Source organism: Cygnus olor, chromosome 16 (assembly GCF_009769625.2).
Source record: "Cygnus olor isolate bCygOlo1 chromosome 16, bCygOlo1.pri.v2, whole genome shotgun sequence".
NCBI lineage: Eukaryota > Metazoa > Chordata > Aves > Anseriformes > Anatidae > Cygnus > Cygnus olor.
In genome coordinates this window covers 8749144-8765425 of record NC_049184.1, presented here as the reverse complement: position 1 = coordinate 8765425, position 16282 = coordinate 8749144, and the positions used below count along the sequence as shown (strand labels likewise).

The window sequence follows — 16282 nt, the reverse complement described above, 5'->3', positions numbered from 1 at the left end:
TATGGCTGTGTAAAGCAGGAAAATGAGTTATAGAGTTATTTGGCCCTGTGAATGGCAAATGGATATGTGGCTCTGCTACTAACATAAGTAGGTAGAGAATTCTGTTCTTGTAGCATTTTATACAAACTTGTCATACAAGCGAGTTACTATGGAAGTCTGGAAGAGTGGAGAATAAGACCTCATATTTCAGGGTTCTGTCTTGTTATTTTAAATTAGCTCAGCAAGGAGCTGCCTGGAAGTTTTCTGGCAGTCATAATAAGCTTCTGTGAGAAAGACCTATGATGCTGGAATAGCTGGGTTTATTTCATGATTGCTTCTTATTATCACAGAATCACTCAGGCTGGAGGGGACCTCGGGAGGTCTCTCATCCCACCTCCTGCTCAAAGCAGGAGCAAGCACTGAGTTCAGACCAGGGTGCCCAGGGCTCATCCCAGCTGGGTCTTGAAAAACCCCAGGGACAGAGGTAGAGTGACCCCTCTGGACAAGCCTATCCCAGCGCTTAATTATCTTCAGAAGAAATAGTATCCTCAGAAGAAATAGTTTTCCTTACCCATTCAGAAAAACTTCTGTTTCTTGTTCTCCCACTGTGCACTGCAGTAAAAAGCCTGGGTCCGTCTTTTGTGCAACCTCCTCTTTAGGTGCTGGAGGACTGCTCTTGGTCCTGTAATATCAATATTAGCAGTAGATAAGATGACAGAAATTCACCTGAAGGTCAGCTCCAAGCAACTGAAGAAGATATAGTCGGGAGCAGGTGTTTGAAAGATGGATTAGTGGATCCTGAATGTAGCCAGGACTGGCTACGTATGTAGACTGCAGCTAATGCCCACCTTCACTTAGAGGAGCAGCAGACCACTGAAAGATGCTCTACATCTCCTTAAACCTGGGATAGTGCTTGATGAAATGTGAATATAACAAGATTAAGATGGTATAACAAACAAAACTGTTTAATGTGTATGCAGTTGAAAATTGAGGAAGAATTAAGCTTACTGTCAAAACAGTAGCATTGGTTTAAATGTTGAATCCTCCTTAATATTTTGAAAGTCTGCCTTCAGACTGCCTGTTATTTCATGGGACCTGGAAAGCATCTAACAAATCAGTTTGAAACAGGCTGCAAAGAATGGCAAAATTCTCTTGCAGAAAAGAAATAACTATAGCTGTACAGAGGACATAGAAATCTTTGCTTAAAGCACATTGCTGATTTTTTTAAAACATAAATGCAAGCTAGGATAAAGCACATAGCTAAGCAGAAAAGGACCTCTTGGAGTCAGATATTTGTGAATAAAGTGTCGGCTCTAGAAAGGTAATACAAATGATATACAGTCGCTTTGTAGTCGTTGGCTCTTTAATTGAGCAGACTGATGTGTTGCTAGCATAATGGATCTTTGGAGCAGACTGAGAATAAGGTGCTGTTATTTTGTTTCTCAAAGCCACACATTTGAAGTGCAGGTGAATACAAACCATTTAAGAAATAATTGGTCTGACCTAGCATTGGAGTAGCCATTTTAGCAGCAATAAGAGGTGTTACTCAGGTGACAGAAGACAATGAGACAGAGATATGTAACAATATTTGCTCAGTCTAAAAAAAAAAAAATGTCAGCTTAATGAAAAGAGGGGAGGAAAAAAAAGCTACAAAAGTCATCCCATTCCTTTTGGATCTACTCTTACAGCCTCTGCAGATTCTTCTGCTTCATTAGCCAAATTTCAATACCTTTCCATCTTTTCTGATTTTTTTTTTTAAACAACCCCCCTGGTTTCATTTGTCACTTCTGTCCCTGCTAGGAAAGCCTTTGTCAATGACCTACCCACAGATCACTGCAGCTTCCCAGCATTCCTTGTTGCACTTCTCTTCTCTGCAAGTCCATCTGAAAGAATAAACTGAATTAATTTCATATTTTTGCTATTCTCTGATGCCATTTCCTTCAACAAAGCTGCTACTGCTTATATTAATTGCTATAAAACATCTTCCCACTTAAAATGGATATTTCTGAGTTTTCTAGGAAAAAGGAGTTTCTGAAGAGCAGAGAGTTGCTATTAACGCTTTAAAATCAAAAGGTCAATCCCAAATGGATAAAACTGATGGAGCAAAGCTGATTTACAGAAGTCAAGAACCTGGCCCCAGACACTTGTGTATGGACTTTGAAAGGTACTGCAGTGCTTTTTCTTAATTCATCTTTTCTGCAGTGCTGCACATGCAGTCAGCTTCAGACAGGTTAAAGGCTGTGATCCATGGTTGAAGTGGCATGTTCTAGTGACTTAAAGAACAACAAGAGTTCTCCTCAAAATCTAGTGAGAAGAGGACTTATCAGGAAATGATGCAAACTTTGTAGACTCCTAGAAGTCAGGTGTCTTTATGAAGGAGGAGATTGGTAGGAAAAGTCCAATGTGTCAACATGTGAGTAGTATACATCGTCACACCACAGGTCACTGGCTCAACACCAGAAACAGTCTCATGAAGCAATGTAAATGTTCTTGGTTGCTCCTCACCAGTTAATTTAGAAATCTGACAGTGATGCAGACAGTGCACTGACGGGGGGGGGGGGGGGGGGGGCTGGGCAGGCAGTTTCAGACAAGAAGCAATCAAAGCAGCTGCAGTTGCAAAGTGGCTCTTGCTGATAATTTTGTGGCATCTGCCTGTGGGTGTGGAAATCTTTCAAAATATATAAATAAGCAATGGATTGTTTTAGAAAGGTAAACTTAAGGCCTATGTAATTACTCACAGAGAAACGCATGGTTCAGGTTGATACACCTAGAACCTCAGGTTACAGATGCTCAGACTCATGTGTAATGATTGCTTTGTCTAGTGAATGCTCCATAGAACTAACCAGATATGTACAAAGTTGTTTTTTCAAGCCTACTTTTTTTTTTCTGAATGACTTTTTAAATCATAGCTTTCAAGATGTTTGTCTCTGGTGTATTTATACCATATTTTCTGTGAAGCTTAGTGGCTAAAGCTGCTTCTGTGCAGTTGTCCAAATTCATCCCTTCTGCAAGTTCAGTGAGTGATAGGGCCTTTAATCTGTGAGCTTTGACAGGAACAATCTAATAAGATGTTACGAGACTTTTTACTTGTTTATCTGTGTCACTGTCTGTCTAACTGGAAGTATGCTTATGAGTGATACGGAAGTGGAGTATGACCTTTAAGAACATGACAATGAAACTTTACAGAGTCAATGTAGATTACTCCTGCTCCCTAAAAAAAAAAAAAAAAAATTAAACCGGAGTCTTTAAAAATAAAAATAAATCCTTGAGTGCATGTAAGTGTGCTTTGACACAAGGCAGTGTTTTTACTGGCAAGTGGATTCTTGGCTATAGCCAAGCAGATTCAAGGGAGAATGTCCTTCAATGCACTGGGGATCAGAATTTTTTCTGGGGGATGTGCAAACATGTAAGTGGATTGCTTTGGCAATTTGGGACCAAATGGCTAATGGACTTGGTTCTGTAGTTGTTCCTGAGTTGCCTGGTCATGGGTGGGAAGTGATGAGCACAGAAGGTTCCTGTAGGCAAGGTGGTCAACGCAACTGCAATGTGGCAAATGGTTTACTCTGACAAGGTGAGCATATAGGGAATCCCATTTTTGTGAAGAACTTTGCTTGCCACACAGGAACATTAGCTTGTCCCACTTACTCTGCTCTGCTTGATCCTGATAATGTTTTGAATAGCAAGCTGTTGTTATTTGGATTCTTTCTATGTTTGGTATTAATCTAAAACAGCACCAAGATGTGGGATTTCAGATTCTTTCACTCACCTTTTAGGATGCTATAATGAAGAGTTTTTTCCTAACGTGTTCAAGGTCTATTAAATAAATTCACCGAAGAATTCCTGTTCCTTCTGAAATGGGCTTGTCAAGCTAATCTAATTTCAGTGTCTGCACGTGGAAGGTATGCTATTTTCTCCTTTCAGTGATTTCAAAAATTAATAATTAGTTTCCTATTTTCACTTAATAATCAGTGCAAATTACTGCACTTTTCTTCCTTTGTGTTTTATATTATGCTAATTATTGTTATGTGTACCTGTATGCATGACACTAAAAACATTCTTATCATTTCACAAAATTGCTGAGCCGGTACAACTTCAGGTTAGAGAACTTTCTAGGCCCCATTTACCAATAAATCCTGCCTTGGTGCTTGTTGCAAGGATGCCAGCCTGTCAAAGGCTTAATCACGGAGAATAATCCTGGTATCTCTTCATCGTACTGTGGAAAATGATTGTTCATGACTTCAGGGAGCATGATCTTACTAATTTCCAAAATATGCTTCCTTCCTGTGTTTGGGAAGGAAATGGTTCTTGTTTGCAGCCTCATCCTGAAAGGGGCTGAGCTGCTGTTCTTGAAGAGACTCAGCAATATCCAAGATTGGCCTTCCTATATAGGCACAGTAATCTAAGGTGGATATTTGAGGTAGGAAGTTCACTTTATGCATTTTTTAACCCATTTACCTCTGGGGGGGTAAAGCTTTGGTGATTTTTTCCTGTGAGAGCATGCTGATGGAGGGATGCTCTGCCTCCCTTTTCTGTGAATTCGGGGTTGTGATGTGTGTGCCTTTCAATAACAAATTCTGCCTCTTCTTTAGAAAGCATATGTTTTTTCTGAATTCATGTGGAAGGCAGGCCAGTTATGTAAGACAACGGAGTCAAATATTCATTTCTGAGGGTTGGCACTACTGTTTCTTAAATCTTTGAGAGAAGAGGTCAAGAAGAAGGGGGTTACGTGACAGATTTCTCCCTCCTGTACAAAACCTGGTGGGATTCATGCTCACATTTTAGCCTCTGCTTTGGTTGGTATACAGACCACAACAAGGCTGCCATTCTGCAGGAGGTTGTAATGGCCTTTTCACCTACTTTAATTGCAATAAATGTGTGGTACTTTGACCTTGATCTGCTTCTGAATGCTGGCTGTTTAGGCCCCTGCTGCTGCCGTGGGCGGATGGGAGCAGTGCTCTGCAGCAGCACCGCAAGGGGCTTCATCAAGCACAAGAGGGAGTTTTGATACAGGTTGGTTGACATAAAAACTGTGTCCAGCCACATCCAGTGACTTTTTTCCATGCTCAGATGCAGTCGTCACTAGTATTAAACACAATAAGCAGTCTAGGGTTGTGAGCTGATGGAGAATGGGCATGGCAGGCTTTGGAAGATGACTGGTGCTTGATGTGCAGCAGCCAGATGAGGGGAAGCAGCTTGCTAAGTAGTCGCTTCATCCCTCCGAATTTTACTTTTTGCCTGTGGGATGAGGCAGACAGCCAAGACTACAATGATATTGCCTTTAGAAAGGCGACTTTCCCTTAATACACTTGATCAGTGCCTGACACTTGAGATTATTTTAAGTATTATAACACACTAATAGCAATGACTAATTATAGTCACTTCATGTTTTCCCGAAAGCCTAGTAAAAGTTCAAAAATTCTCTTTGTAATTATAGTCAAGCTATAAAGTCCTAAAGCTGACTACTAACACTGAACATTGTATCATCTCTATTTTTAAAATTGACCTGTGTGTTTCTGTAAACTACACAGGAAACCTCCACAGAGAAAATGCATCATGCAAGTTGGTCAATTTGCAGTTATTGAGTGACTATGTGTAATTACTGCTTATAAACTATTAACAAAATCCACAGGAGAACTTAGTGCTAATGGCAGCTAAGGGAAGAAAAGGTGGTGCTGGGAGGAGAATGGGTCTGAGTCTGCAAACTTTCTGTAAAGATAAGTGACATTTACTAAAATCAGTACTAGTGATAAAATCAGGATTGCCCTTTTAGATATTTTCCTATGAAAACTGGTGCTGATTTGAATTGTTGGAGATGAGTAGTGAGAATTTAGAGGGAAAAGTATTTAGCTCATGCTGACTATGTTTCACAGTTTGAAATTAATTTTTTTGTTTATTTTAGCCCTCCTGATGTCTTGACCAATTGCTACTTTGTCACAGTTTTTTGAAAGAAAAATTTAATTATCAGAGAAAGTGGGTGGTGGCTGAAACAAATCAGTTCCTGCCTCTGAAATTTGATCTGCATGGATTTTTAAGATGCTGCCATTCAAGATGCTCTAGTTTATTCATTTAAAAAAAAAGTCATTCTAAGTATGTGCATTGATGGTGTATTGCCCTATAAAGCTGATCAAAATATATACAGAATTTGGTGGAGTGAAGCTTAGCTGGGATATTTAGGGAGATTTACTGGAGACAGCCCTTGAAAAATTACAACTTCCTGTAAGAAAACTTCATTAATCCCCTAGTGTTTCTCACATCTTCTTCCATGATAGCTGCAAATCAGAGAAAGTGAAACAGCAGTTAGACTATTTTTTTCTATTTAAAATTCTAGATGCTTGAGATAATATTTTCTTTACTGTTTCTTAGCTTTTATTTTTTACTTAGTTTGAAGTAATGTTAACTGGTGAGTTTTCATAGCAACAGTGTGCTTAGCATGAACAAAACCTGCTGTTGGATGTCAAATTAGAGAACTTTATACAAAGGGCAGAAATTTCAAAGCAGTTTCATAGTAAATGTTGAGACAAATGTTTCTGCTTCAGTGGTTTAGTCTTTTGTGGGAATAGCCTTCCTTCAGTACAGCTGCTCCATAAATGCCTTTTTGTTCTAGGAAGTTTGGTTGAGCACCTTGTTCCCCACTTCTGAGGCTCACAGGAAAAAAAAAAATAGGAAGGACAGGCTAGCTGGTGCTGGGAGAGGGGATGCTATTTTCTCTGGCTGTTCTAGTTCTCAGAGCCTGAGTTCTGGCTTCTTTCATCAGCATCGAGTACTTGTCCCCTGGACTTGCACAGCCTCGCAGGGCATGGTGATGTAACAAGACGTACTCCATTGGTCTGGACGTACACTTGTATGTATGTTCAGCCCTTTAAAACTCTTCAGCAGAATTAAGTGTTTTTATTGTCATAATGTCTAGGAGCACAGATGGTCTTGCTATTAAAGCTCAAGTCTCAGAGCCAGGCGACCTCAGTACTCTTTCCAAGCTCTGCTACAAACTTGACGTGTGGCTCTGGGCAAACCAGTTCAAGACTCCATGCTTCTGTTTTCAAACTGCACTGGTACGATAGGCACAGGGTTTAACTGTGTGACATACAGTGTTTTGCAACTTGGTGCCTTGTGAAGTATTTAGAGATCTTAAGATACAAGCTGATGCAGAATTGCTGAGCATTGTTGATGTATAAAGATCACTAAGAGAAATTCTTTTTATCTTTCTCAGGTCTGACGTTTCTTCACTTGTCAGAATCTCCAAAGTAGCAGCCATCTTGAATTAGAGGGTAAAGAGCAGCAAGTAGGAAAATCTACTTCCAAGGTAGTCAGTGTTTAACTCTGTTCTCATAAAATTGGGAAGAAGTTTCCCTTGAAAGCACCCTCTCCATGTTTTGTGAATTCCTACATTGTATGAATTCAATACACTGTGTAAGTTTGGTAAAAATTTTAACTATTTTTAACTAACTACTATATGTGTAGCAGTAGACTGGGACTGCTTTGGCAGAGACCCTTTGCAGTATGGTGTAGTTTTCTGATGCAAAGACTTTTCAGCCACAAACAAATTTGGGAGACCTGTCTTTAAGGTGTTGAAGTTAAGGTGTATGAAGTTTTACTAAGATTCAAGCTTATATGTGCACCTCTGACTCTTTTGTGTGTCCAGTTATTACTTGTGGCACTTGTGTCCAAACCCTGGCATGCAAAAAAAGTGAAAAATATTTTCACCAAACAAGTCAAATGTGTGTTCTGTAAATGTATACTCAAAATAGACACAGAAAATGCTTACTAGAGTCAGACCTCATCTCCCTGAAAAATCCAGCCTTCATCACAAACATTTGATTTGCAAATCAGATGCAAGATGGGTTCTTATTAAATAGTTAAATATCAAGGTTTGAATTTTCATAAAAGGGCAATTTCAAACCTCATTTGTGTGTGTAATTATTGTGCTTGTGAGAGCAACCCTGGTAAGCTTGTGCATAAATGTCATGTCAGGTTTCTAATGGGTCATTGACACGCTCACTTCCCACAGCTGGGTCTGTGGTCTTCATGCAGAGACAGAGCTGAGGGAAATAGGTAAAATGGGAGCAAAAAAGCTGGCAGAAGTACTTTTTTTGATGAAAAGAGCAGCAAAGCTTTGTGTACACATCAGCATATTCTCAAGATGGAGTTGCAGCTCTGGGGTCCAAACAAACTGAATCAGTTTTTAAAATAACAGTACATACTAAACGTTAGAAATTCAAATACATAATTTTCCAAGGCTAAAGATTTGGCAAATGTGCTCTTGTAAACCTGTTGTCATTTCTACTTTAGAGAAGGTTTAGAGATGTTTCTCATTCCTTGTTTTCATGCGGGGATTTTCTTACTCAGAAGCTGTGAAATACTTGAAATCTGAGGCCGCTGCTATCAGATAACATACTTTAAAATGGCATTAAAGAATCTCCCATATACTTTCTCAAACTTGAGAGATGAATATCAGTAAAACAGTCTTTGGTCACATTGGATGGGGCTGTGAGACTGATCTGAAAATATTTATCCTGAAGTATGAAAATTTAGAGGAAACAGTCCTTAATTCAGTGGTGGAATATATTGCCAGTATGATGCACCTGAGGTCACCCACAGCAAGACTCAAACAGGATTTGTGAGATTGTATAACTCATGAACAGTTAAGGGTTAATGCAGTTGATTTTAATGAACAGAATATGGGAAGGAAGGATGGAAGTCAATATTTAAGGGTAAATCTACCTCTGTTAAAATTCAGGGTGACTTTTCACTAGCAGAGAGGTATAAATTATTTGTAAATTTTTGTATTTCTTTCACCTCTCTTCCTCTGCTGGCAGAGGAGGAATTCAGGACTGCACAGCCTGTGGGTCACAGCCAGTACAGTGATTCTCATGCTTCTAAATATAATATTCCTCTGTGATTAAGATTAATCTTGTATTTGAATGACCTCCTTCCAAAGGTAGAGGGTTTTGGTGACTGTGCTTTTGTGGAGAAGGAATAAATAGCTTCATGAGATAGCAGTGTGGGTGGAGGGACAGCAGGTATCAGTCTCCTGCAAAAAGCAAGGTACAATATCAGGCTGAACAAAAGTAGCAGCAGAAGACAGGATACTGAACATGCTGACAGATATCGGTCAAGAGTCAGAACCCAAGGCTAGGACTTGAATAGACTCAGGAGAAGCAGGCAGGAGGCCAGGCAATGAATAAAAATTAGCATGCCCCATACTGCTCTCCATATTGTTGCTTGCCTGACTACTCCCCCTTCCACCCCCTCTCCTGTATTTTCTTTAACGTACCAGTGGTCAAAGCAAATAATATTATGTTTGTAAGGGAGGCCCTTGAAAGCTATTCTGAGACTAGAGTCCAGAAAAACGTAATCTCTGTTTGATTCTTTGTTTAGTGGGGATTCAAATCCCAACTTAATTTAATCTTTTGATTTATCCTGCAGGTACTGCCTGATTATATTCCAGTGCCACCAGTAATAGAAATGCAGGGATTTTCTTGTTTTTATTTATTTATTTTTCCTTTCAGTACTTTGAGAACAAAAAAGGCTTAGCAAAAGTCATTATTGGTATTATCCTCCATAATGCATCATGAGTGAATAACTGCATCTCTGAGCATGTACCCCATTGCTTCATATTAATGTCTTAGGGTTACACAAATTTTTGTTCTGCACTTCATCTAAAGCAGCACAGCATGTGTAGCTGAATAGGACTGAAAACTTGCTCGGTTGCTGTGAGCAGCCAAAATGCCACCATTGCTGCAAGGTGGCTGGGGTTCCCCTGGGAAGGACCGCTGGCCAGGTGCAAGGGGGAGAGCGGCAGTGCATAAGACTTTGGTTCTTTCACAGGGTCCTGCCACATCAGGGACAAATTACTTGAGGCTGCATTTGTGAGGCTTTTTTAAGAGTACTTAAACTGACTCTTAGTATCATTAAAATGTATGAGAACATCAAGGAAAAGCAACCATCAGAAGATACAAATTGGAAAAGCAAAAGAGCAGCAAATGTGCTGTGGTTTCATTTGCCCCCTCCCCTGAAATATCTGGGCAGCTGATAGGCATTCATGTGTTGAAATGAATAGGAGCTCACATACCTTTAATAGCCTGGTAGCCAGTTTCTCTGTACCTAAGTTTCCTATGCAACATAGGGAAACAGCATTTCTCTTATCATGAAGTCCTTGCAGAATGAGTATGGTAAAATCAGAAAATAATCAGGCACCAGTTATTGTTGCTGTAGAAGTGACTATCAGCATACCAAATACTGTGGGGTACCAAGGCTGCTACTGTCCCCGTGCATTTTCTCATTTACCTCGCACTCCCTATCCGGACCTTTAAAGTATTAAACACTTATTTAATTTTTCTTTTTACTTTCCCAAACAAGATACAGTTCATTCATATCCTTCAAAAACTCAGGAAAATTAAATTTTTAAAAATCATATTAAATCTTTAATATTCTCCTATGGATGATAATATGCCCAAGCAGACAAGGACAGCATGCAAATCTAGTGGCATGCCTGACAAACATAATGCATTTATATTAAATCTATTGTACAGTAAGAGTTTCAAGACAGCAGTGATCAGAGGAAACCATGCAATTGGATTAATAGATAATTTAGGCTGTAATCCAACAAAGCAGTTAAGCATGTGCTTAATTTTAAGTGTGTGTAGTATTACTTGATGTCAGTTGAGACAAAACAAGCTTAAAACTAGGCACATGCTTAACTGTTTTTTGCTGGCTTGCTGACTTAGTCAATGAGCTGAAAAAATAAGGCTTTTGCAGCTGGAAATATATGAAGGAGCAGTGTCCATTTTTCCTGTAATCATTAAAGCAGCAATCCAGCTCAAGTTTCAAAGCAACATTTTTATAGGGGGTTAAAAAATAGTACCCATGATCTGCAGAGGGAAACAGTTTACAAATTATTTATTTTACCTGCATTCCTGGTTAAACTGAGTTCAAAATAATTAGATAACCCTGTAAAACCGGTGACTGGTGCTGTTAATTCCACATAAAGATTTTCTCATGCAATACCTAATAAATGGAGTTATCTTTTAACAAAGGCTTTAAAGGTATTAATACGTTGTACAGAAGATGCATTCTGTAAATCGGTTAAGATGTTTGCTACAGATCTGAACTAGATCTAAAAGAAGAAAGAAAACTTAACTTCCTGAATGACCTTAGACTGTCACCCAGACTTCTCTGTACCAGCTCCACCAGTTAACTTGCTTCTGACACTTTACAGTATTTGTGGCCTTAATTGAGGGACATAACCAAACAAATTTATCATTGCAGCCCATAAAAACGACAGAATTCATATGGTAGCATTCTTCATTCTCTCCAATTTGTTTCCCTGAAATCCCTGCAGCAATTTATTTGCTGAATATGCGAGTTTTCCTCCTTATGAAAATTACAAATTGTTGTCAAGGTTAACGAGTTAATATTCTCATTCAATATTTATTTTATGGGGGGGGAGGGGGAAGGAAGAAGCGCGACTGTTCTTATACTTTCTTCCACGGCAAAGTCTGGTTTCTTAATCAATATGACAAGGACACTGTCCTTTGGATAATACCCTGAATCATCGGGACTAAAAAATGAGCTTTATTAATCAACAGCCCCTGATTAATTATTATAAAGTGATGCTCATACATTTCTGTACATTTTAATAATTCCTGTAGAAGGCTAACAATGTCCCCAGTGATTTGAAGGCTTTGGGGTTTGAATTTTTCTAAGCAATGTCACAATAAATAGTCCAAGGGTACTACAGCTCGCTCACTAATCCAGTCTGTTTCAATCCAGCAAATGAGTAAAACCTTCTTTTTCCTATTTCCCATCTATAATTCATCATTTGCATACAAAGTAAGAAGCAAGAATCGGCAGTCTCATCAGTTTTCAAAATACCAAGGGACGGCCAGTGTGATTTATAGCAGGCTACATTATCTAGATCATATAACCAGAATATTTCTGTAAAAACAGACCTATGTAATTCCTCGATAAGTGTATCTAGCAGATGAATGTGATGAAGGTCACCGATGTGGAGAACTTAGCGTAGACTTGACCAGCTCTTAGGTCTTTGGGAAGAAATATCCCATCCCAAAATATCTAAACATCTTCAAATAGCAACTTCAAGAACAGATCCTGATGTTTAAGGCTCTCTTAGCCCTCAAAGAATATAGCTTGTGTGTTTGCTTGCTACCAGTGAGATGAAAAATATGCTATGTTTCATATGCTTTCAGTGCATTTTTTTTAAAGACACAACCTTACTGAAAGGAACAGATGCAGTCTCCTCAGTTAGGAAATGATCCTGCCTCAAAAGATACGTAAGAAGGTGGCCACAGCTGATAGGTGTTGGTATTTTAGCTTTACAGGGTGGTGTGTGATTCTGAACCATGGTACAAATGCTCAGACATATTTCAGATCCAAAGACAAATTAGTGTTAATTTAAGGAAATAACATAAGTATTAGGAGAGCCAGGAGTAAAGCACTATCCAGCAGCAGTTCCGAACCGTTCATTCTTGTACTGGGCATCTTACAGTCTGCCTTTCTTTCTGTAAAATATTTGCCTAGCTCACAGACAGCTCCTGAGGATGCTTTTAAAGGAGTGTGGTTGCAATAGATGATATCAGACTTCTAAAGGCACTAGCATCTTGTGTTTGTGTTTCAAAATAATGTGTTTGTATCGGAAAAATACAGTGCCCTTTTTACAACCTTCCTGCAATTAACCTTTTAATTACTAGTCAGTGCTCATCTATCCTAAGTTGAGTCTCTGGAATTTTTTATAGTGAGATGTTACAATCTATGTGCAGGTAACCCACAGGTTATTTGGCTTTAGCTCCTTGAGTTCTGTTTTAATTCCAGTATGTCAATAACGAGTTCTCTCTTCATTTTATTACTGTGAACCACTGAAAAAAAAATTTCATTGCTTTAGGATGCTTTGCAACAAGCAGTGTTCCTGCATTTTGCCCTCTAGAAATATGGGTTCTGATCACAGATAACTAAAATGAGATTAGGATGTTAGCTTTCTCAAGAGATAACAGCAGTCTAGGTCATAAAACTACCATATGGCAGATTTGGCAGTCTTTACAGAGGTCCATGGTTTAATTATCACAAAGACAGATTCAGCTCCCCACTTGCAAATGCCTGGGTCCTCCTGTGGCAAGGACTGGCAATGCAATTAAGGGGAAAGCTGTATTGTACTTGGCTGAAACAAGAAATGACCTTACTGTGGCCAGCGCTGTCACTTCCTAACATTTCACTCATGATTAAGTTTATCATTTCAAACAAACAACATAAAATGTCAGGTCTCTGGTCTGTTTAACGGGGGGAGAGGAGGGGTAAGGAGAGTAGAGAAAGCATAAACCATGACTGTGTATTATACTAAGCCAAACTAGAAAGCTTCTCTTTTGAAAAGAATTTTAGAAAAAAAGAAAAAAAAAATGACAACTATATTTTAAAAAATAATTAAAAAAAATAAATAAATCAGTATCTTTATGGAGTTTCTTTTTGGTTAAGTCTTTCAGTTGCCTGCATCAAATGGTTTGGAGTTCACTGTGTTGCCAGTCCCTTGACCGGTCTTCACATGTGTTTCCAGAGTGGTGCAGCCCTTCTTGTGTTCTGGTTTCCTGTTGAAGTAACCATGTCATCATCTGTACCCTATTATCCAGTCACCATGCAAAGGAATACCAGATTCTAAGAAAAACAGTATTTCATCTTCTCATTTCTATGGCTTTGTGTTGGTAGAGATCAGTTTGCTCCATCCAGTGTTCTGGTCAGCCCAGAGAAGCAGCATAAGGTTGATGCAGATGACTTCCCTCCATAGCAAGAGCAGATCAAGGACTCAGTCTGCAGTTGAACTGTTGCTTTAAATTGCCAATTCCTGAAGTCCTTCACCCTGTCTAAAATGTGAAGTGGTAAAAGATATGACAATTGTCTTCATAATATAGAAAAAAAAAAAAAAAAAGGACGTTTTAAAAACTATCCTCATATGTATCAACACTTCACTAATAAAGAAAGCATTCATGTTCTTTGTGTAAGTAACCACACTTGGAAATATTGCAAGAACAAAGTCACAAGCTAATTTAACCCACTCTAGCAAATAACAAAATTGTTGTAGGTTTTTGTGTGATGCTGATAATTTTAACAGTGAAAACTGCTTTTTGAAATGATCATATTTTATTCAGTTTTTTTTTAAACCCTTGATTTTATCAGGCTATCATAGAGTGAATGATGTGCATATACCTAAATGACTTGTATGTTTCCAGTCAGTAGGATGAAAGTTATTTTTACCTGAATCCAAACAGTATCTAATAAGAAAGAAAATATAAAAATGCAGAAAATGTCAAACTTTAAATACTTGTACTGGAGCTAGGGAAAGAACCTTTTGAAAATTCAGTTAAAATGTCATTCTACCCAAACTGCTACTTACTGTGTTCAGTTACATGACGTTGCACAAACATCTTTATGGCTATTATTACTTTTAACTACTTGCAATATCTGATAGTTTTGAGTTGCTGTCACACCAACCCTTGGAGACTACAATTCAGTTCATAGTCATGTTCATGTCCAATTAAAAAGTAATAGATCTAAAACATATATAATATATCAAAAGAATGCAACACTGTCAAACCCAAGAATTAAAAATTCAGCCACCTCGATGACCCAGCATCTTGAGACTGTAGAAAATTATTTTTAATACAAATTTGATCTCTGAATCTTTACAATAAACATAAAGCATGCTTAAATTCACCCTCCTTCCAGTCAAGGTTCTATTAAAATATTGGTTTTCATTATTAGATTTTTAAATATTCAGGTGCTTTTTAAAGCAAGGTTTTAAGCGTAATAAATTGTATGAAACTCATTAGATTGAGAGAGTTAGCAACAAGATAATATGCTAGTGAGTTGTTTCTCACCTGTTCCCTCGACTAGTACTAGGGAGATACAGTTTTAAGGACTAAAGAAGAGACCTCCTGATTGTTCTTGGCTGTTCATTTCAGGGAATAAAACATGTAACATTAGATGGCCAGAAACTCTGTGAAATTTAATTAAGGACTCTGCTTTTGGTCATTTGTACTTTGTTAGTGTCTAAAGTTTTAAGAGATGTGTTGGAATGAAGATGTATTAAGTGGGGCATGAGTATAAAATAGAACGATGGTACGTATCTAAGCTAAGCACCTTCTACTTCTCACTTTCGCTTTTTTCTTTCTCTGGAACACCTGTATGACCAAAGTACAAATGGGGATGCAATTTCCACAGCTGGAAAGCTTCTCTTAACCTTATTTATACTGGCCACAATTCCCTATTTACTTATGAAGTCATCAGAGGCCAAAAAATTCATGGGAGTTTCAGTGCAAGGAGAGAGATAGTATTACTGATTTTAAGTCAAGTCTATGGAAAATAAAAGCATGATATCAGCATGAAAATAAATAAAGCTAAACATAAATTTTTGGATTCTAAAATCTGAAACTACCGGAAATGAGTGGCATGGTATGTTATATACATGACATGGGGAACTTCATGGAGATTTGCAAACACAGCTAGCTTCATAATGAGAGAAGTATAGATTCAGCAGGCAGAAGTTGTTCTGCTACAGGGATGGAGTAGATAACCTGCTGAAATCCTCTGATAATCTAGGATTTTCTGCTAAACACAAGGGTGTCCTTTCGTCTGTCTCGTAAGTCGTGAATTTAGTGTGGCTCCTAAGTTCATTTCAGTGGCGAGGCCTGAAAGTTAGTGCCTTCTTGCACAAATAAAATCAAGGAAATAACGAAAACTGTCCTTCCTGAGTAACAGCTGCTTGAAATTTACCAGATAGCAATATGGTCACTGTAAAGTCCTTATGGTTTAAACTACTCATGCTACTTCCACTAAATGTAATTCTGGATTAATTGCACGTTAAAATACATGCTTAAATAAACCACAGCCCTAATCCCAGCAAGTTGGTTTGATTCTGGAAATGTGAAGTTCTCACTTTAGTCATGCTGTTCTCTGTGCATTCTTGATCGGATACTTTTTCCCCTCATTAGAGTTGCTAATTGGCTACAGCTTCTGTCTCTCACCTTTTGACAATCCAGTTGTTTCAGAAGTTAGTGTACGTGGTACTGAACTACTAGAAGATTGGTCAGAAGAATACAAACTTTCTAGAAGAGCTATTAATTGGGGTAGAAGGGGAGGTAAAAAAAAAAAATCACACTTGGAAAGGTTTTCAATTCTTATGTGTCAGAATATCCTAATTCAAATCCAAATGGGAATCCACCATTCTAGGGGATTCACACAGCTCCAGGTAAACAACTAATGAGCAGCCTGCCAGTTTCATTTTTATCAAGAGCCCTCAGAG

The 16282-nt window shown here is 38.4% G+C and overlaps 1 long non-coding RNA gene across 2 annotated transcripts in view; it reads left to right on the top strand.

Annotated features, from left to right (window-relative positions):
• The window catches only part of LOC121079227, an 86960-nt gene that overhangs the window by 45819 nt on the left and 24859 nt on the right, over positions 1-16282 (top strand). The window contains exon 1 of one of the 2 annotated variants that reach the window (XR_005824946.1): positions 7193-7279. The exons of the other annotated variant lie outside the window; for it this stretch is intronic. This is a non-coding gene — a long non-coding RNA (uncharacterized LOC121079227). Of the gene's footprint in view, positions 1-7192; positions 7280-16282 lie in introns of those variants that run through there. 2 annotated transcript variants of the gene reach the window in all.